The sequence below is a fragment of the Gobio gobio genome (assembly GCF_949357685.1).
Source record: "Gobio gobio genome assembly, chromosome: 9".
Lineage (NCBI taxonomy): Eukaryota > Metazoa > Chordata > Actinopteri > Cypriniformes > Gobionidae > Gobio > Gobio gobio.
The window spans coordinates 8,725,641-8,749,754 of NC_137115.1; the positions used below are offsets into that span (position 1 = coordinate 8,725,641).

The window sequence follows — 24,114 nt, forward strand, 5'->3', positions numbered from 1 at the left end:
TTCTGCAAAGAGAGTTTGAGGTAAATAAATAATTTTGCAATGTGCTGCTGCTGGTCAAGCAAATGTTTGTGCTTTGTTTCTGCTTGATATAACTGTAAATATATATATAAAAAATACGGATATTCTGGTCTATAACTCCTCCCCGAACCTCCCGTTGCCCTGTATCTTGCTCTCTCATTGGCTGTCGATCATCGCCGATGTATTTTCAGTCAGAACACATTTCACACAGCAGGATTTTGAATCGCCGACAGGTCCAGATATTTAGCATGCCAAATATCTTGCGGGCGTCGGCGACTCATCGGCGAGTCTCTCTGATTGCGTTTTTTATCATTCACACTGCGTGATTGTCACTCACGTGCACGAGCACCGATTTGCCTATGATTTCGGGCATTTGTCGGCGATTTCGCAAAACCTGTCGTCGAGTCAAAATCGGGGCTAAAATTGGGCAGTCTGAACTAGGCATTACACATTCTTCCTGAACTGTTTACGACTGTGTTTACGTTAATACTCACCAAGATGGGCATTGAGACATTTTTGAGTGTATTTGACCATTAATAAGCTGGAAAAAGGAGCTCATTTTTGCCCTTGTATGTCAGAGGCGGCTTTATTACGGCATATGTGTGTGTGGGCTTCAGATGAGAGCGCGAAATCTGCGGGAATGAGTAGAATTAACGTTATGTGCAATCCTGCACGAAATTCAAACCCGTCACGCCAACACTAACACGCAGTCTTAAGGTAAAATCCAGCAGAACACGCGTTCGCCGTGTTTAGAGGGTTAACCGGACTGAATGAGAGGAGGCGGGTGCGTGTCGACTCACTTTCGGTCGGAGAGGAGAGCGCAGCTGATATCGATACTGTAGAAAAGGAATATCGTATCGTTTCAGATATTTCAGTATCAATACACATAGAAATATAGATATTTTTGACAACACTATTATGACAATCTTCCTAATATTGTGTTGGTCCTCCTTTTGCTGCCAAAACAGCCCTGACCCGTCGAGGCATGGACTCCACTAGACCCCTGAAGGTGTGCTGTGGTATGTGGCACCAAGATGTTAGCAGCAGATCCTTTAAATCATGTAAGTTGTGTGGTAGGGCCTCCATGGACTTGTTTATTCAGCACATCCCACAGATGCTCGATTGGATTGAGATCTGGGGAATTTGGAGGCCAAGTCAACACCTCAAACTCGTTGTTGTGCTCCTCAAACCATTCCTGAACCATTTGTTGCTTTGTGGCGGCGCATTATCTGCTGAAAGAGCCACAGCCACCAGGGAATACCGTTTCCATGAAAGGGTGTACATGGTCTGCAACAACGCTTAGGTAGGTGGTACGTGTCAAAGTAACATCCACATGGATGGCAGGACCCAAGGTTTCCCAGCAGAACATTGCCCAAAGCATCACACTACCTCCGCTGGCTTGCCTTCTTCCCATAGTGCATCCTGGTGTCATGTGTTCCCCAGGTAAGCGATGCACACGCACCTGGCCAACCACGTGATGTAAAAGAAAACGTGATTCAGAACAGGCCACCTTCTTCCATTCCTCCGTGGTCCAGTTCTGATGCTCATGTGCCACTGTTGCCGCTTTCGGCGGTGGACAGGGGTCAGCATGGGCACCCTGACTGGTCTGCGGCTATGCAGCCCCATACACAACAAACTGTGATGCACTGTGTATTCTGACACCTTTCTATCAGAACCAGCATTAACTTCTTGAGCAATTTGAGCTCCAGTAGCTCGTCTGTTTTTTACAATTTGGCCCTTGTCAAACTCGCCCAAATCCTTATGCTTGTCCATTTTATCCTGTTTCTAACACATCAACTTTGAGGACACAATGTATATAGGTATATATATATATATAATGTTTTTGTTATGAAATCTTTCGCATTGTCTTAAGAAAACAAGACCAAAAATTATGTATAACCCTGTGGGCTTCAGTATGTTTGGAAACACTCATTATTTTTGTGTTTGGAGCCGCTATAAACTTCAAATCTCTTCAAGTCTCACAAATGTATTAGCACTGCATATTCCTCCCAGCTTCAGGTCCATACTAAAAATCAATGACTCCAGTTAGAGATGTCCATTCATTCTTTTTTTTTGCCTGCATTGAAGCGACATCAGAAGTGCTGGAACGGAACATTAATCAACTCTGAAGGGTTCACCAGCAAACAGCTTTCTACAAAAGGTCTTTTTATTTTAAAACATATCTACACTACAAAACAACAGATGAGAGGGGTCATTTCAGATCAACTTTAGACAAACCAAGCCGACTAAGTTCAGAAGAGGGACATCTAAAGCGATAAAGATGAGCTTCCTTCTGCAGTTATTTACATTACAATCTCTGTTCCGCATAGTGAAGAAATCAAGGCTGACCTCAAAGCTCTTTTTAAGTAAAACAAGACAGTGAGAAGTCACATGACAAAAGTCCACACAGCTAAAGTTAATTAAAATGTAAATCATTAAGCCATTATCTTAAAGTTTACCATTCAAATGGTTACACGGGCTGACAGGGTAAGGCTAACCTGCTTTCTTCACCAAGTCATTACACACACACACACACACACACACACACACATTGTGTTTTCTTGTTTTATGGGGAACTTCATGGACATAATGGTTTTTATACTGAACAAAGCTGTTTTCCTAATTCACAAGGACAAGGATTTCGGATATTGCCATCTTTGAGGGAACAATTTCCCACCATAATGTAGGGTTTACTTGATCACACAGACACACACACACACACATGCACAAACACACGTTTAGCTATATAAACACAATATAGATTCTACTGGTTTTTTTTATAAAAATAAAATATAGCTAATTACTAATTACTATACAGACTAACTTAAAACAGTATGTTTTGCCATTTTATTATAAAAATAACACATTTTTATAGTTATTTATTATATTATATTCATGATATTCACTGTTAGTCAAAAGTTTGGAATCATTAAGATTTTTTAATTTGCTGTTTCGCACCTAATCAGCATATCAGATTGATTTCTGAAGGATCATGTGACAGTTGAGACTGGAGTAATGATGCTAAAAAAATTCAGCTTTGATAAAGGGAATAAATTACATTTTAAAATATATTAAAATAGAAAACAGTTCTTTTAAATTGAAAAAAATATTTCACAATACTACAAATTTTACTGTAATTTTGACCCAAAAAAACCAAGCATACAAGATTTCTTTCAAAAACATTGAATATTTTTTAATGATTCTAAACTTTATATATATTATTTGTCAAATGTATCTAATAACACTCCCTAAAGTGTAACCCCACCCCCCTCTCACACACAAAGGACTTCACCTCAGCAAACACCACACACCCATTAGACAGCAAACACACACGCACACACACATATTGGGTTTTGTTTTATGGAGACATTCCATAGACAATGATTTGTATTCTCTACAAACTGTATATTCTATTCCCTAACCCAAACCCCATCCTAAACCTACCTTCACACATGCTTTCCTGTTAAGTGCGGTAAATCCCAAGTATCTTTGCACCAATAAAAAGACTGCAACTTTTACACAGTGGAGAGAAAGTCGAAAAAGTGGGACAATACCTCGTGTTACAATAGAAGACGGACTCATATCACCAGGGAGAAAAACAGAGTAAGAAAAAGGAGCCACATACACAAAGCCTGCATTCAGAGCTGAAAGAGTGAGAAAGAACACACTTATCTTCACCTCTACTGAGCGCCAAGGCCAGTTCTCCCTCTCTCTTTCTCTCTCGTGCTTTCTCTTCTTCTGTCCGGCAGCTTGAGCGCTCTTTGACGACGGTCTGACAGCTGAATGAAGTTACAGTGCCTGACATGCATGAGATTTTAGGCTGATATGAATCTCTAGTGGCAAACTTTGAACTGCTCTACCTGTGTAGGTTCATGTGTGTCTGAGAGGGAAGGAGGACAAAACTCCTCCCTCTTTCTCTCCACCTCTCTGCTAGCGTGCCACGGCAGGTTTACGTCTCGCATTCGGATCAAAGGCACTCTCTCTCATGCTCTGTCTTTCTCCAAGTCTCTCTTTACGCTCTAATTGCTTTTTAAAGTTACCTCGCCGCCGCTGACTTCGCCGTGACAGAAAAACCTTCTTTGTGAGCCTCTGCTACACCTGATTTACTAAATGCCCTGACCTCCGCTGGCTCATTCACTCTCACTCCTCCTCCGTTCCTCCCTCTCTTCCTTTAATGAAAGATGACTGGCATGTACTTGGGAGAAAGAGGGGGGAAGGGTGTCACCTTTCAAATAACTGCTGCTGCATGACAAAAGATGGGTTGTGCAGGAATGCAGGAGTCTGGGAAGCTTTTCCTCTCCTCTGACCAGCGACATGATCCTGCAGCACAGATAGTCTCACGCAGACACGGCTCTAGACGACGCGGGCGAGTGTAATCAAGCATTCGTATCAGACAATGAAACGGCTTGTTTTGTCATTCAGATTTCTACAGGCTCTCATTAGAAGCTCTTATCGCAGCAGATGGGCTGGAGAGTCTCTTAATGAAACATATCATCTCCGCACCGTACTCAGTATCACTATGAGAATTACTATTTCAATCACTGACACACTTCCTGCGAAGGTTGAAATATACAGTAGTGGCCAACGTTTTTAATGACCCTGCACTGTAAAAAAAATTGTGCTATATGGCACTAAGAGTGGTTCTTTGCTCATAATCATAGAGGAACCACTTTTTGGTGATATAGCACCATATCTTTAAAGGGTTAGTTCACCCAAAAATGAAAATTCTGTCATTAATTACTTACCCTCATGTCGTTCGACACCCGTAAGACCTCCGTTCATCTTCGGAACACAAATGAAGATATTTTAGTTGAAATCTGATGGCTCTGAAAGGCCTCCATTGGCAAAATGTACGGTTCACTCTCAAGACCCTTAAAAGGTACTAAAGACGTCGTTACAAAGTCCATCTCACTACAGTGGCTCTACAATAACTTTATGGAGTGACGAGAATAGTTTTTGTGGGCAAAAAAACCCTAAATAACGACTTATATAGTGATGACGATTTCAAAACACGGCCTCAGGAAGCTTCGAAGCGTTATGAATCAATGAGTCGATTCAGGCGGTTTGACACGCAATCCGAATCATCATTCGGCTCACTGATTCATAACGCTTCGAAGCTTCATGAGGCCGTGTTTTGAAATCGTCATCACTATATAAGTCGTTATTTAGGGTTTTTTTGCGCACAAAAACTATTCTCGTCACTCCATAAAGTTATTGTAGAACCACTGTAGTGAGATGGACTTTGTAACGACGTCTTTAGTACCTTTTAAGGGTCTTGAGAGTGAACCGTGCATTGTGCCAATGGAGGCCTTTCAGAGCCATCAGATTTCAACTTAAATATCTTAATTTGTATTCTGAAGATGAACGGAGGTCTTACGGGTGTCGAACGACATGAGGGTAAGTAATTAATGACAGAATTTTAATTTTTGGGTGAACTAACCCTTTAAAGGTGCTATACACCACCTTTGTCAAATGGTGCCATGTAGAACCCATAAGAGGTGCCGAATCACATTTTATTTCTTCATCAAAAATTATGCTAAACAGCACCAACAGTGGTTCTTTGGCTCATAAAGAACCTTTAAAGTGGCTTAAAAGGTTCTTTGTACAGCAGTGGTGCTATATACCACCTTAACCACCCCAAAGAACCACTGAAAAACCGCTGAAGAACCATACAGACTCTGTATATGGTATATGGTTCCATATAGCACCTCAGTCATCCCAAAGAACCGCTGAAGAACCGCTGAAGAACAACTGAAGAAGCAAGATTTGATGCTATACAGCACTTAAAGTGGTTCCCCTATGATTACGAGCCCCAAAAAAACACTTTTAGTACAATAGAGCAGGGGATTTCAAACTTTATGATGCCAAGGACCCCCAAATATGATGAACCTTTTAAGAGGGATCCCTTCCTAAAATTCATCTACATACTTTTATTTATGAAAAAACATTGAATCTATTAGATAAATAGTAAGTGTGACATAATAAATACAACATTTTGTTTGCAAATTTAAATTGGCTATACATAATGTTGGATGTATAAACCTGAAGAAGAAAATTATTTGTATAAACAACTTTCACAATAATTGTATGTAAGCTTACGTATCGCGTTAAGAATAATGCCTTACAACCCCATTGAGCAAGATAAAGGGGGCTAAAGGGAGAAAAACTTTCTAGAAAAGATACAAAGCAAACATATACAATTCTGGAAAGTATAAGGAGAGAAACATTTAGAAATTAAACAGTTTGAATGCTTTATCCATTTTTTCTTTGTTTTTTACTCTCTGAAATTTTCTGGGAACCCCAAAAAACCTTCTGGAGGACCCCAGTTTGAAAACCACTGCTATACAACACAATTTTTAATGAAACCATCAAAATATGAGGAAAATATTTTAAATAAGAGGAAAGAGCAAAGCACTAAACTTGGTTTTTGATCAAATTATTCTTATTAAACAGCTACATGTTTTGTTTTACTATGCAAAAAAATGCATGGAAAAACAAAAAAAAAGCATATATTGACTACAACATAATCAGTTCTCTCGTGTTTTCCATATGTCAGCCTGACCAAAAATCATGATGTCCGCACAATTTGGCATGTTTCATTGCGTTATTACAAATAAAACATTTGACTCTAAGCACAACTACGCAATATCAGCCTGATCTCATGAAAATGCGTATCTATAGCACGAATTGTAATTTTTGTAAAAAACTTTTTTTTTTTTTTTATGTGCATATGTTATGCAGTTTTCGTGTGCATATGATACGCACTTTATAACGTGTTATATGCACGTAACCCACACCACTAAACCTACCCAATGGGGTGACAATGTGTATCATCTGCACGTAAAAATTAATTTCGCCGTATAAATACATATATACAAATACATACAGTGAATACAATTTGTGCTACATATACGCATTTCATGAAAACGTGTTGGCAATATGCTTACAAAATCTTTAACACATTTTTTGAATAAACAATGTCAATTTTCCTAGGCCAAACATCATTTCTGGCCATTACTGTATATTTGTTATACAGTTATACAAACTGGATAAAGATATGAAATCAACATATTCCTGGTTTTACTTTGCAGTCCATCTAAAGGCCCCGGGCCCTATACCTTGAACAAATACCATTTCACAATGATAACGTCACAGTGAAAATCATACGTATGGAGGCCCTAAGGGGACATGGTGATGGAAAAATTATATTCCAGTGCTTTTGTGTTCACTCGCAAAAGTTTTGTGTTCCCTCAAGAATCTTTTGCATTCTCTCACAAAAGCATAGCTTTTCCTCTCATTTCATTTATTTATTTTTTGTTCACTTGCAAAGGTTTCTCAGGGAACACAAACGTTTGAGAGTGAATGCAAAAGCATTGAAATATATATATATATATTTCTATCCCCATGTACCCTTAGAGGTTCTGTACATGCCAAAAACATTAAATAACAGCATAACAGTTTTAAAATGTATTATTTATTTTATTTTATTTGAGTTATAAATCAGTTGCATCAATTAAAACTCAGATAACAATGAATATAACAGAATAAATGAGACATTAAAGATGGCTTAATAAAATTGGTTACACTTGGTAGTAATTAATTTTACAGTGTCAGTTACACGTGTAACATGTAGTTACTGTAGTAATAACTATAAATTATGCATAATTACATGCAACTAAACCAAACCCCCATCCTTACCCTATAGTTAATTATTATTACACAGTACTTAAATGTATCATTACAATGTAATACTGACACCATAAAATAAAGTGTAACCCTTTATTTAAGGTGTTGTTGTTACAGTGTAATTACACAAATATGTACTGAGCAACATTTATTAGCTACATGCACTTACTATAGAGTTACGGTTAGGGTTACGGTTTCTTTAGGGTTAGTTACTTGTGATTATGCATCATTTTCTTTTATTACTAAAGTAAATGTCGCACATTTATATTTGTGGCAATAGCCGACAATACATTGTATGGGTCAAAATTATCGATTTTTCTTTTATGCCAAACATCTGTAGAATATTAAGTAAAGGTTGTGTTCCATGAAGATATTTTGTAAATGTACTACTATAAATATATCAAAAATGTATTATTAGTGGTAATATGTGTTGCTAAGGACTTGATTTGGACAACTTTAAAGGCGATTTTCTCAATATTTAGATTTTTTTTTGCACCCTCAAATTCCAGATTTTCAAATAGTTGTATCTCGGCCAAATATATAGGCCTATCCTAACAAACCAAACATTAATGGAAAGCTTATTTATTCAGCTTTCAGATGATGTACACATCTCAATTTCAAATAATTGACCCTTATGCCTGGTTTTGTGGTCCAGGGTCACAAATAACATGTGTAACTGTCAACTTAAAGTAAAGTGGTACCATAAAGTTTGATGGCTTTACACATCTCTTGTTTTGTCCTCTAAAAGACACTGTTAGAGAAGGAAAACATGTGTTGAAATCACTTAAGTGTAAAGTTGGACCTGTTAATGCAAAGCAAACATTGCATACGTCATGTGAATTGTCTGGCTGCACTTTCAAGGTTTAGTGTCAAACTTGCACCAAGTTACAATGTTGAAGGTGACACCTCATAATCTTTCATCAAACATAATATACAAAGTCAAAAATATCAGCCAATACTAATAATCCCTTCCAAACAATCCAATCTAATCGCAACTGAGAAATCAAGTCGCACCATTCAACTTTATTTATTAATTCACCGATATTTGGTTGTTGTGACATTTGTATTGTTACTATCAGACATGGTCCTTCTTCCTTGACAATAAACCTCCTGACTGCACAAGGTTTGTCCTTCCTCGGTTGTACTCAGGATAAGATGACAGCTAAATGAATGTTTGATAAGTTAACACCTCATTTTTTCTCCTCATTAAGGAACTAAAGGTCACTGGAGAAGCCTGGAGGGTGGAATTGGGAGGTGTGACGGTAAACCAAGACACCATGGAGTGAGATACTACTAATCTATCACTCGAATGGGAGTCCTTTACATGGGGAGGAGGGGGAGAATTGGGTTTCTCTAACAACTGTTTAAGCCACACACACACACACACACACACACACACACACACACACACACACACACACACACACACACTACAACAACAACTGACTGCAACTGATGAATCACTTCATGTACACAGCGGCTACATAAATGTGTCCTTTTTGTTCCCTTTCGGTAGCTTTTTATTTGTTAATTTAGCGACTAAATCTACTGAAAACGTGCCCAGTTCAAATTTTTACCCAAAAATAAAAAAAATGTATCTTTAATTATAAAATTAAACCCATTTTTAGGAAAATGTTTATTATTTTTTGCATTATTATTTCCATGATAACTTTGGACAAAATCTCAATATATGAAGTTTTACTTGTACTTCATTACTCTCAACGATTTAGTGTTTTATTTTCAATCATAATTAGATAATTCAATTCTCATTAAATATTACTGTAATACAATTATTTTTATTTTAATCAGATATTATAGACAGATTTAAATTATTGCACAATTATTCTACACCCTGCCAAAATAAAAGTTTAGTTTTACTTGAAGAAATTATGACAGAAATATATTACTCTTGTACAGTAGAATGTACTCCTCAAAGTAATACTAATAAAATGTATCACACATTTTTGTTTAATGCTTTAATTACATTTTGTTACACTTTAAAATATGAATTCAAATAATGTTTTATGCATTCATTTGATTATCACTGTTAATTCTGAAACTTAAATAGATGAATAAAATCAACGTTTCATGATTAGACATGTTTTTTGTATTATTTATATGTAATAATTAATTACACCATTAAAACGGAACCCAGAAACAATGGAAATTTAAGGAGAAAAACGTGAAAATAACCATGCAAAAATTATAAATATCGAATACTTGGTACGTCATTTAAAAAAAAAAAACATATTCAACATAAAAAAAGCAAGCTTCATTTTCAGTAATCAAAATACCATTACTTATTGATTTTGGGATGAACAAATAGTAAGGACATGATGGAGAGAGCACAGCATTCTAAATGAATCAGGAAATGTCACAAAACCTGCATTGCACATGAGTGGCAGCACCCGATGAGTTGGTGCATATGAGTTTATGTCTGCGACAGCTGCATATTCTAATCCTTGTGAACAAAATATCACAATCTCTGTGACAAATTCACTGAAAAATAATGGCTGTAGAAACCCAGAGATTAGCATTTAAGGACTAAGCTCTGGTTTAGCCGTTGTGTGAGGGATAAAAACTGAATCATCTGGAGCGTTTCCTCTGTTGTCCCCGACTATATCCACTAAAACACCCCAGCCTGACATCTGCCGTATAAATTTATTCACTATTTCACATGCGTTCTCTTCATCAGTCTTCCTCTCTCCCAGAATACAGATACCAGAACTTTTTTTGGCTCATGGAGTTGTGAAGAAAATTGTTGCCAGCCACCGCCAGCATTTAAAGAAAAAATCATTTTCACAAACATTTCATGGCTCCCAGAATATCCTGTTGTATGAATATCTGAAGATGCAATATATCAAAAGAAAGAACAGAGCCTCTGCAAAGTTTCATAAAAAAGAAAATCCAGTTTTTATCAAAGACTACATCCAGATGGGATTCAGAACGATGATCAAAACACGGATGAAGTTGATCGAGTCCATCAACACCCCAGAGCTTCACGGTCCTAAAGCTCGTCCTGAGTCGACATTTCATTCATAACATTAGGCAGTTTTGATTTATATGCTGTTTAATGTTGATGATCATGTTATTTTACATATGCATATGCTTACATAGGATATCACTTGTGTCTGCTTCTTTTTTCGCCTATGTTTGATCAGGAGATTCAGTACTCGTTCACAAGATGTGTCATAGCGCCCCCTACCATATAACCAAAACATATAGCCAAAACACGGAAAGCTGAAAATTTCTGTCAATGGTGAGGAAAGAGCTAAAGTTTTTTGGCTTTTAGTATACCTATGTTTGTTATCTGTGCTCCAAAACAATGACACAATTCACATTTAGAAGATTTAAGCATTCAAACCTTGCAGTCTCTCACTTCTGCCAATAGGGATCAATGATTTTGATGACATCACTCTGGTCTTCAGCTTCTCTTCAGATTTTCTGTCCAATCAAATGCTCTGTAGAATCTGAAGTAGTGTTGTTTTTTGGTGGCCTGTTTTAAATTTAGTTTTAGTCTAGTCTTTGTGTCAAGCTGTCATTTTAGTTTTTATTAGTTTTAGTCACGTTCATACTCTTTTTAGTCTAGTCAAGTTTCACTCGATTAAAAGTTTGCAATTCTATTTAACCCAGTCAATATAGTATAAGTACCTAGTAGTATAAAACCAAAATCTTCTTTTAGCCAAACCCATTTCAAACAAGGTTATCTTATTATATTTTTGTTACTTTGTAGACTTAAGAATACATCCATTCCAGATACGGAAGACGCTCTGATTTGAATTTACGACTCCCTTATTTCGGAGTGTTTATTCACACCAAGTGCAAAGAGCGTGCCTTGTTGGCAAGTGCTATTCGCACTAGCTCCGCCTAACAATGCCTGGTTGGGCCAAACAAGATTTAAAAAAGCGCTTGCATTTCTACATCTTCGGTGGTGCAGTCAGTAAAGTGTATGGCTAATGGATCTTGATTTTGACATGATTGACATGGGTTCGAATCCGCCTTTTGCAGAGTTTTTTCTTATCTCTTTTCTCATCACAAATTACACCAGAAAGGCATTTACTTTCAATAAAAATTAAGAACATTTTCTAAATGTGAAAATAAAGTGCCTAACGAAATGTTTAATAATAATAAAAGCATTTATTGGGTAGGGTTAGGGATAGGTGTAGGGAGGGCTTTTATTGTCCCATTAAGGCGGCATCCATTTAATAATTTTAATAAATATAATCTTTACACTATATGTTATTATTGCATCCTGTTAATGTACAACAATACTGAGGTGCAAATAGTGTATCTGTCAAAATAGAGTATAAATTACATGTACTTACTATTTACACATATTGCAAAGAACTGCTACTTTTATACGGTGTAAATAAAATATAGTCAAGTTAACTTTATTTATATAGCGCTTTTAACAATGCAGATTGTTTCAAAGCAGCTTCACAGTGTTAAACAGTAAAATAATGCAACAGAATTTTATTCAGCCATATAGCCGTTCTGGAGAAAATGGTGATGTCATCAGTTCATTTCAATTATCATAGACAATGTGGGCTTTAGATCAGTAATTAGATCAGTAATTTAGTTTATATGGTTAATTTAGTTTAAAGGGTTAGTTCACCCAAAAATTAAAATTCTGTCATTAATTACTTACCCTCGTGTCGTTCGACACCCGTCAGACCTCCGTTCATCTTCGGAACAGAAATGAAGATATTTTAGTTGAAATCTGATGGCTCTGAAAGGCCTCCATTGGCACAATGGCACTTTACACTCTCAAGACCCTTAAAAGGTACTAAAGACGTCGTTACAAAGTCCATCTCACTACAGTGGTTCTAAAATAACTTTATGGAGTGACGAGAATAGTTTTTGTGGGCAAAAAAACCCTAAATAACGACTTACATAGTGATGGCGATTTCAAAACACGGCCTCATGAAGCTTCGAAGCGTTATGAATCAGTGAGCCGAATGATGATTCGGATCGCGTGTCAAACCGCCAAACTGCTGAAATTTGGCGATTCAAACCGCTGAATCGACTCACTGATTCATAACGCTTCAAAGCTTCATGACGCCTTGTTTTGAAATCGTCATCATATGTAAGTCGTTATTTAGGGTTTTTTTGCGCACAAAAACTATTCTCGCCGATTCATAAAGTTATTTTAGAACCACTGTAGTGAGATGGACTTTGTAACGACGTCTTTAGTACCTTTTAAGGGTCTTGAGAGTGAACCGTGCATTGAGCCAATGGAGGCCTTTCAGAGCCATCAGATTTCAACTAAAATATCTTCATTTCTGTTCCGAAGATGAACGGAGGTCTTACGGGTGTCGAACGACATGAGGGTAAGTAATTAATGACAGAATTTTCATTTTTGGGTGAACTAACCCTTTAATAATTAGATTTATTTGGATATTTAGTTGAAAAATGTAGTGTCCCCAACTGAGCACGCCAAGCCAGAGGCAACAGTGGCAAGGAAACCAAAACCCCATCAGGTGGCTTAATGGAGAAAAATAAACCTTGGGAGAAACCAGGCTCAGTCGGGGTGCCAGTTCTCCTCTGGCCAATTAACAAACAGCATATGATTATTATTCTGACAACTTTACAGGTCAGAAGTCATAATAGATCTTAATATTCGAAAGATCGGAGGCAACACGCCAGAGACGGGTTTTATTGAGGATGTCATATCGATTTAACAATTATTAAATAGGAATATTCGAACAATCGGAGTCATCACGCCGGAGACGGGTTTATTGAGGATGCCGTGTCAATGAGGCAATTCCAGGGGGTGTCTAATTGACACGGTCTCTGCAGACACTTCAGGGACATGCGTTGGTCTTGTCTGGGCGCAGGTCCACCATCTGATCTGGATACGGCCCGGACCCGGCTGACTGCAGTAAACCTTGGGATATATCAACTTGGTATGCTATTTCACTTAGTAAAAAGCATTAACAGGTATAATATCATCTTAAATATCATCTATCGCTAAGAAAATATGTTATTTTCACTTAGTGTGAATAGCTGCTGCTTATTTATTTTACCAACCAAGCATGTTAAATGTCTCTTAAGGTTTGTGGTGTTTTTTCCTGTGATTTTGTGGCCGCATTTCTCCTCATCTTTTTAATGTAATGAACGTTTTGTCCAAATGTCGTTTCTTCTTTTTCTACCGAAGACGAACCCCGGCTGAGACACACAGAAATACTGCAAAATAATAATAACGTGACTAAACAAGACAAAATAACGTTATAACATTTTGTCTCGTCGCGTTTTGGTCAATGAAAATGACATTTTAGCATAGTTTTTTATTTTGTAAACCACATTTATTCTCGTTTTTTATTCGTCAACAATATTGCATTATACATTTAATTATAGTCATCGTCACATGACCAGCATTTACGTTGCGTCTCGTCTTCGCCACGTGATAAAGGTTCGTTGATGGCGATATTTAGTCATATTTTTGTTGACGAAAGCAACACTAATCTGAAGTCCCGCCCCCTACATTATAAATAGACGCTGAATCTGCGGCTAAAATCAGTCACTTATTCAGACATTCACTATTTTCTACATGGTGAAAGGCACATAGTGCACTATAAAGGGGATAGGGATGATTCAGACCGTGTAAAAATGCTTTCCATTGCGGCGAATGAAGTCTGGTTTCACGTTAGTGTCATGCGAACAGGTCCGGACCAGAGACACGATAGCACAGAGCGGATCATATGTGCAAGTCGACGCAGACCACAAAACATATCGGATTGAATTCTGCACAGAATGTTACATTTGAAAGTGATATAAAGAAGATTAGGATGAAACTATGGCTTTAGCGAGCTCAGCGTCTGTGATATAAACTAAACGCTTTTGCCTATTTTAAAAAAGAGGAGGAGCTGTTTGAAATGTCCCGCCCTGTCTTCCTGTTTCAGTGGAAATTCAGCAAACCCACTGAATAATGCTGTGCCTTTAACAATGCCAACCTGCAGTAAAAACACTTCCTAATCCTCCTCTCTTGGTGTGAACACACTCATGAGCGCCGTCAGGACAGACGGCTTTGACATGACCACTACAAAACAATAAGAAATATAATACCTATTCCACCACAAAGGATTTACACGGCTCAAGAGGTCAAAAAGTCTCCAAAACAAGTGGCATTGTGCTTTGCCTGCGCTCTCCGTGGCTGATGGGAACAGAATATAGCGTGAGGACCATGAGGTGTTGTTATGGGTGTGAGCGAAAATGATCGATACTGGCACACACACGCATAAAGCTGATGGAAAAGTGACAATTTATTTAGTCCTGACAAGTGCAGGATGAGACGCGGGAGAGGTTGGCTTACGGGTTAGCAAACTTTACTAAGTGCTGTCTCTCTTTGGCCTGCGTTCACCCCAATCGCCGGCTCCAGACAGCTTTTCTAAATAGAGTTTCACCCAATCGCAGCGTCAGCTGCTGGCATCCCGAACGCCGACTGTATCCGAGACCTCAGACATGACTAAAATAACACAGACAGCATCTTACCTCCGCCTGCACTCTGCGGAGTGAACTTAATCAGTTCTTCATACACCCACATGTCCACACTCTTTAAGAGTCTTACTCTTGAACGAGAGAAAACGTCTCATTAAGCAAACAGCTTGGATATAAAGAAAAGAATGTGCTCTTTATTCATATGACTCTTACTGATTGGACTAATTACACTAATTAAGAAGGCCGCTTTCTGAAATGTTGACCATAGTTACAGAACATGTTGCCATGGTGATGGGGGAGGTTATTTTGAGAGCTGATAGGCCAGTGCAGGGTTCTCTCTTCTAAGAATTTTCCATGAATTATCCAGTCATATATATTTTTAATAGAAACTTCACTCACAAAGTGCAGTGTGGAGTGGAATGAAATATCTAAAAGCTGAGCATAATTACAAAAACATTCAATATATTATTTTCCACAAAATTTCCATTCATTTGAAAGATTTTATCTATTTCCTATAACGTTTCAGGGCCTGGTTACTGCGATTTTAAAAATTCTCCGATGTTTCCAGATGAAACCCTGTCAGGAATGAAGATGAAAACACTCAGCATGTGCTCAATATGACAGATGGAGATAGTTTGTTGGATTTCTGTTATTATATATTGGCACCATGATTCTTTTGACCTTCTCACGCCCCACAAATAAAGGGTTAAAGGTCACATGTAGCTTAGGGGTGTGAGAAATTTCTGTGGTGAAGCCATCCATTAGCTTAACATCTCTTTTCATTAGCTAAATGTGACCTTTAACCCTTATTGCTGGGAGATTAAAAGGTCAGAAGAATCCTCATTTCAATAACTGCAACCCGGACTCACTGGAAAACCGTGCCAACGACGACATTTCTGCAAAATTATATTACATTGCTTCTTGGATGTTTCACAACTCTTTTAAAGTCAAATGTCCAATGAGTGGCATTCAAAGCACATTCAGTTTAATCCGAAAAAGATGGCCTGAATTTCCAACGTGTTTATTGTTGTATATATTGTGGCAGTTCGGAAATGAAATGTCTGATGAGTGCCACTTAAAGATAAGTTCTCTATTGTGTGTGAAAATAGGGTACAACGGGGCTAAAGAAAAATGTGTTTTTCACTATTCCCCTGGTGTTTTTTTTTATTTATCATAAAAGTGGTTCATTTTGTTTAAAAATCCTATAAATGTATGAGGTGGTGAGGGGGGCCTTTTACCCCTCACACACCCAGGCACACATGTATTGAAATAAATACTTTAGCTCAGATAATAATGTCTACTTTAAACAATACTTTTAGCAAAAGTTTGTGCTATTATTTGTTTATTTTGATGGATTAAATAATACATTTTTGTTCTATAAATATATTGTCATTAAAATAGTTTAATTTAAAAAATAGAGAAACAAAATTATTTAAAAAAAGCATTGAATGAGATCCCATAATAATGTAATATATTTACAGAAGTAACAAATAAATATGATATTTTATTATATGATGTGATTAATATCATATTTTGAATAGGATGGTTTCATATAAATTTTGTTATAATCTCCAAGGTAGAAACCCAACTTAATATATAATATTTACCATCTGAATATAACCATGCCATGTCAACAAATAGATAAGTCAGCAAACTATTTATCATCATGTTAATTATTATGTCTTTCGCCCAGACAGCAGGGGCGCTGTTGACCCCAAATCCCATACTTTTACATATTCTTCCGTCATTGAAAAAGGATTGCTTTAATTACCTTGAACAAAACATTAACAAGACCTTTGTCTCAAAATATTAATTAAAATCTCATTCAAGTCTCATTCAAATCTGCAACATTTTAAAATACATTAAATATTAGATCAAATTAGCACAGAATAAACTTTGCGTTGGTGTCTGCGATCGCGTCAAGGATCAGTGAAATTTTCACATGCATCATCAAAACCTGTTGTTCAAGTGCCCTTATTATGAACAACTCGACCTGCCCTTAAACTCTGTAGCTGTGTTGTGTACATGTCGAGAAGACGCTGTTTTCTGCTCTGCAAAAGCAAAATCTCTGTGCAAACACTTCCAAAGGATGAGGATGTGAAGAGTCATTAGTTAAAATTACCACAGCGATACAACAGCAGTATAACCTTTAAATGGGATTTACAAAGCGCTTATCAATTAAAGATGGGTCAGTACCCCGTGGACAAGCTTGCTCCTCAGAATCACAACCTGTAAGTATAAATATTATTGATGTATATATTTTCTACCGGGTGTTCAAAATATGTAATAATTTGTTACATTTATATACATTTTCTGGCTACTCAAAGCGCTTTACATATAGAAGGGGGGAATCTCCTCAACCACCACCAATGTGCAGCACCACCTGGAAGATGCGACGGCAGCAATATTGCGGCAGAACCCCACCACACACCAGCTGATTGGTGGAGAGGAGACGAGTGACGAAGCCAATCAGTATATCGGTGTATGGGGATTATTAGGAGGTCATGATGGACAGAGGCCTATGAGCAAATTTGGCCAGGATGCCGGGGTTACACCCCTACTCTTTTCCGAAGGATATCCTGGGATTTTTTATGACCACAGAGAGCCAGGACCTCGGGCTAACGTCTCATCTGAAGGACAGTGCTCTTTGACAGTATAGTGTCCCCATCACTACACTGGCACAGGGTACAACACAGACCACAGGGTGAGCGCCCCCTGCTGGCCTCACTAACACCTCTTCCAGCAGCTACTTGGTTTTCTCAGGAGGTCTCCCATCCAGGTACTGACCAAGCTCAGCCCTGCTTAGCTTCAGTGGGAAACCAGTCTTGGGTTACAGGGTGATTTGGCTGATGCTAGTCAGGTAGACTAGGTATGTAGTTTTGTGTTTTATATTGTTTATGTCTCCGGCTAACTGGCTAAGTCACGTTATTACTGTCTTACTGAAATAGTTAATGCTAAACAGCTGTCTGCCACTATTACCTAAAACTGTGTCTATTAATGCAGATTGTCTGTTGTTCTTACTACTTTGAGTAAAGATAAAGGGTAGAGCAAGATTTGTTTTACAAACTTTAATGTTACATCAGTCATTCACGTTAGAGCTCAGCTAACATATGCACTGTTATTAATACATTTGCATGTGCACCGCAATAAATTAGAAATATACACATGGGTTTGTTTATGCTGATGGTGAGGAATTACAGTTGCAACATCTCATAATGTACCTCAAAATGAGTAGCGTATCACTGAAAAACGTCCTGCTCAAGTCATCCTTGTGATGGAGGTTAGTGTTGAATAACTAGTTCTTCCAATGTTTCATAATCGGACTTACGTTCGGATTGATATGGTAAAATTAACATCATCATTACTGTCTTTACAGTGTGTACAATCTCTGAGGACTGTGTTAGCCTCCTGAGCTTAAGTTCAGTTATGGTAATGGTTGTTTAGCTTCCGACGTGCGCCGTAAGCAGACGACCAATCACAATAAACTGGGTCATCTGGCCAATCAGAGCAAAGTAGCTCGCGGAAAGGAGGAATTTAGAGAGACTGATTCATCCGACGAGTTGTTAGAGAATCATTAAAAAATATGGGGATTTTTTATTTATTTTTTACCTTTGATGCATGTGAACCTGTTCTAGGAGACCTCCAAAACAAAATTAGGAACCTTTAAAATAGCATAATAGGGGTGCTTTAAGAAAAGTGCTGAGCTGAATTTTTATGCCCTCTAGTGAGTTAGAAGAGAATAAAGTCAAATGCGCCTTTTTCTCATTTGAGAAGCCGCTTCACTAATATGAACGTCAAAATAGGGAAGAAAAGATGATCGCAACTTCCATTTCATGCCAACTTTAACAATAGCAAACATGAAGCAACCATGCCATTTTAGATTGCTTCCACAAGTCTTTGAGCTGTACCAGGTGAGCTACCAAAGCAAGGTTACTATACATATGAAAAAAGCCATAAATATGGAGCTAGATTTGTAATGCAAACTTAAAATGTTTAATTTTACAAATCAAAAAGTATTTTTGAAGTCTTTATGAATCGATAATCTGCCCCTGTAATCATAATTTAGGTGAAAAGGAATATAAATTGTTGTTTTTTTTCACTGCCACTGGAAATTGTAGGTTTTTATTTTCGGAAAATAGAGGCGCGTTTTCCCAATGAGCACGGGTTAAATAACTATTGACAAATGCAAACTCACCATCTCCATCTGTCATATTGAGCACATGCACAAAGGTTAATCTCCTGACTTCATGTCCACTCCTCCCTGGCAAGGCTCCCACGGTCATGGTAAACCAGGAGACATCAGGGAACAGCAATTTCCCAAACGAAAAACGAAGTGGGAGGACGTCTGAGGGACCAGCATCTAATATTATGACTGCGGTTGTGGAGGCTTTGGAAAGGTGTTCACACATCACGTCCAAGGCTGTAGCACTGCTGGCCGTCTGCTGTGACCTTCTGAGAATTAATCATGACCACTTACAAGGAATTTCTTTTGTTCTGGTCCCAGATGGTGGGGTGCAAGATCCAATCAGACTGCATGGGCTTCACAGCAAAAGTCGATACATACATTCACAAGCTGTTTAAAAAGTCTATTGTATAAGAATGAGTCTGCAGTCTTGAAGGTCATAGGACTTTCCATCTCACCCTGAGTAGATCTTAATCTATATTCTTATGTATTCATTTTCCACAAAGGAAAGCTGAAACCGCTCCTACATAACAACAGTGTTTTGAACCTGGGAGTTTGCAGAAGCAGCCTGGCCTTTCAACTCGGTAAATAGACAGCAGATTGTGAGCGGGGGAATGGGCTGCCAATATTGTTTTCACCCAGATCTTGGGTTCACTATCTATCCATCTACTCAGATGCTACTTCTCCGGCTGCTGAGACTAACTCGCCTCTTTCAATCTTCTCCATCTCTGTAGCCAACCGAGGCATATATGTCTCTCAGTTTCATAGCCCACAAAATAGCAGGCGGCTTCATGCACTCACTTCCCCTCACAGTAAACACACCCACGTTCACGGAAACGACACATGCATTTCAATAACAAACACTGAGCTTATTCTGCATCTGTGACATCATTTAACCTGCCTTTGCATTATTCATGAACCTTTTCGCACATAAAAATACGCACAGGATAAAAACCGAGAGGGAGCTGTCATGTCTCACACTGTCATCTCTCATTTACAAACAGCATCTCTAACTCTCTTTCACCACTACACATCAATAACACACACACACACACACACACACACACACACACACACACACACACACACACACACACACACACACACACACACACACACACACACACACACACACACACACACACACACACACACACACACACACACACACTTTAGCTCAGACGTTGAAGGATTTTGCTGGATCTCAGAGGAGCCAGTTAGCATTAGCAAGAACACCAGATATGAAAGCTTTTTTGGATGCCATCTTGTGTTTGAGGATACATTACTGAACACTTTGGGTGTGATATGTTTTCTAATGCAAAAATCATATATCAGAATAAAAAATAGCAGTACTAAAATAGACACTACAGCCCTCTTTAAAACAAAACCTAATTCAGTGGGCCAAAACATAAACCACTTTTAGGGGCTCTGACTTTAAAAGGTGACTCAGTTTGGTCAGTTTGGCTTCTTAATTGTGTCCTAGTCAACTTTCCATTTTTATATATTTATATATTTATATATATATATATATATATATATATATATATATATATATATATATATATATATATATATATATATATATATATATATATATATATATATATATAAGGCTATGTACAGTTTCTCCTGCTCTGTCTTCCACTAAAACGCACACACATACAGTACAGACACACACTCGCACAGAAACGTGTTGTCAGCGCTGCTCTGGCGATTTTATCAGTAAAATAGTTTAACAACTTAAAAGAAACATGACATTTCTCACTACCGAGGTAATAGCGCTGCTGTTCTTGAGTAGATAAACGTACAGTTTCGTTATTAGTAAAGATGCTGGTGCCAAACACTGTTGAGAGACGCACAGATTGAGATAATACTCTCTCTCTCTCTCTAATAACTGCATTAATAACTGCTTTAGTCTGCTATCAGTGGCTGAAGCCTCCATTACTAGCTCTAAAATTATGTTTTGGAATTAGCAACAGAGGCTTGGGGTTTGATGCCTAAGAAATTAGTCCTACACACAAGAGAGTTTTAAGATCAGAAACCTGACAAATGTCTTGAAATATTTCATCTGAACAAGGTGTGGTAACCGTAGTATAATTGACTCTAGGCCATTGAATTATTAAAAAAATATTGCGGCCCGAGGTGTAACGCCCACTCCACTTCATTACCACCTTGGGTGTGCATTATTTTTCTAATAATTCAATGGCCCGTCGTCAATTATTCCTTACATATTATTATTATTGTTGGATTTATTATTGTTGTTTCATTGGTATGTAAATTATTTAAAATGTTTTATTAGCCCTACTTAATATTTTACTTAATTTTTATTAGCTCTACTTCTAATTATTGTAAAACAATTTTTTGTAAATCAGATTTTGTTGTTGTTTTTATTATTATGACTATAAAATGAATACTCAATAAAAAAACTTTAATAAAACATTTATAAAACATTTCATGGGTCCCAGAATATTTTGTTGTATGAATATCTGAAAATGCAATATATCAAAAGAAAGAACAGAGCCTCTGCTTTAAACAAACAAACCAGTTTAATTCTAGCTTCATGCATTCTTTTTTATATGTACACTCGAATATGGGTAAGCTTCATAAAAAAATATCAACATTTTGAGCAAAAAGCTAAGACTTCATCCGGATCGGATTCAGAACGAGATCAAGTCCATCAACACCCCCAGAGCTTCACGGTCCTAAAGCTCGTCCTGAGTCGACATTTCATTCATAACATTAGGCAGTTTTGATTTATATGCTGTTTAATGTAGATGATCACGTTATTTTACAAAAGCATCTGCTTGCATATGATATTGCTTGTTTCTGCGTATTCTTCGTATGTGTTTTGATCAGAAGATTCAGTACTCTTTCAAGATATACTCTTTCTGTGTCTCAGCTGGCACAGGGAAAGGCATTAGCAACACAAAGGATAAAAAAGTGTTTTCCAAATGCATAAAAACCATTATGCATATATTGCTGTTGTGATTTCATCAATTTCATTTAACCTTTTTGCTTGAAACTGAAGGTAGATTTTTTTAAAGGGATAGTTCACCCAAAATTAACTCACCCTCAAGTTGTTCCAAACCTATGTGAGTTTCTTTGCTCTGCTGAACACAAAAGATGATATTTAGAAGAATGTTTGTAACAAAGCAGAGAGAGCAACCATTGACAACCATAGTATTTTTCCCCCTACTATGGTAGTCAATGGTTGCTCTATCTGCTTCTTCTAAATATCTTCTTTTGTGTTCAGCAGAACAAATAAACTCATACAGGTTTGGAACAACTTGAGGGTGAGTAAATGATGACATCATTTTCATTTTTGGGTGAACAATCCCTTTAACCGCATAATTAGTAACGGCATCTCCCGGACTGTCAAAACTCGACTCAGACTCATCACCAAAAATGGTCAAGTTCAGTTCGTTTAAAGGTGTCTGTTCAAGTTTGAAAACTCTCTGAGAGATCATATGCCAGTCAAACGCTTCGAGGAGTTTGTTCTTCAATTATGTGAGAGAAAGACGAGGAAACACTCCTTCCACTAAGACACGGCTGAAAGCCCCATAAATTGACCTGGAAACAGAAAGGTATCTGTTTCTGTGTCTTTTTTTTTTCCGAAGGCATTTGCATAAGACACTCTGTTTGAACTTCTTTAATTAGATCAGAGATGCATTTCAGGCTAACGGTGCTAAATTTCATCAAATTATGATAAAGGATGACAGCAGCAGCCAAATCCCAGCGGGCCACTTTCAGAAGGTAGGGGTTAACAGAGTGTCAAAAGATCAGGTCTGCATCCGAGGAAAGGCACCATTATCCCCATTGGTTCCCTTATTCTTCTACTTTCTAAGGGGGAACAAGAAGAGTTTTTTTCTGTGGATGAAAAAGTGTGAGTGTGTTGTACTAAAGTGTGTACTCCAGGGCACTGAGAGCTTTCCATTAGGGGAGCATGAATCACAGTGCGTTCCCCTCCTCTTCACCGCCCTTCAAAACAAAGTGATCTCCAGTAGGCTCATCTGAACTAGCTACTGCAATCTCTCATTCTGTCAGAGACAGCTCTTCTCCACACCAGCACGGCCCTGGGACAGTCTTTACAGCTTGCATCTGCCACGCTTATCCTAGTTTTGCCGCCGAAGGCCTAAGCAATCCAATTCGGCGTTGAAAGAGAGCACCATCAGGTATTAACACGGGGTGTACCAGCGGGAGACTGGGATAAAAGTTCCTAGAAATGGCTATAAAACACCCCAAAAGAGCATATCCTGTTTTGAACCCTGAGGGTTCTGAGATTGAACATGATTTATTTGGTCCATTTTATGGCCTTTTCTTGCATTCGCAGTACACCTTGTGGGAGAGCAAGAAGATCTGCTGAATCACAGGTGAAGGTCAAAGGTCAGAGCAGGCCGAGGCAAGGCTACAATTGACCTATCGGTAAGACCCCCCCCCCCCCCTTAGTTAATGTTGCTAACTCGGACAAACAAACGGAGTTGCTATATCTTACAATGACAGCTGTCAGTGTGAAAACCTTATCCCAAGATGTTTTTGGACACAGAATGTAGCGTATACCCCGTCCGAATGATGGCCAAACTTTACTGATGGTTTATCAAGTTTATTATGTCCTTTTTCACTCCAAAAAATCATCGTAAGAGCTGAACAAACAAAGCATAAGATGTGCGCATTAACGTCTCATTCACAAACTCTCTCTCTCCGTTGCATTACCATTAACATACACAGCAAATTACACAAAAACACTCATAAAACTAACAGTAAACAAACACTACACAGAGCTTATGACTTTT

The 24,114-nt window shown here is 37.9% G+C and overlaps 1 protein-coding gene across 3 annotated transcripts in view; it reads right to left on the reverse strand.

Moving 5' to 3' along the window:
• The window catches only part of large2 (LARGE xylosyl- and glucuronyltransferase 2), a 127,402-nt gene that overhangs the window by 52,493 nt on the left and 50,795 nt on the right, over nucleotides 1-24,114 (reverse strand). Inside the window, exon 1 of one of the 3 annotated variants that reach the window (XM_079825709.1) lies at nucleotides 3,697-4,164. The exons of the other annotated variants lie outside the window; for them this stretch is intronic. The gene's annotated coding sequence lies outside the window, so the exon portion shown is untranslated. Of the gene's footprint in view, nucleotides 1-3,696; nucleotides 4,165-24,114 lie in introns of those variants that run through there. 3 annotated transcript variants of the gene reach the window in all.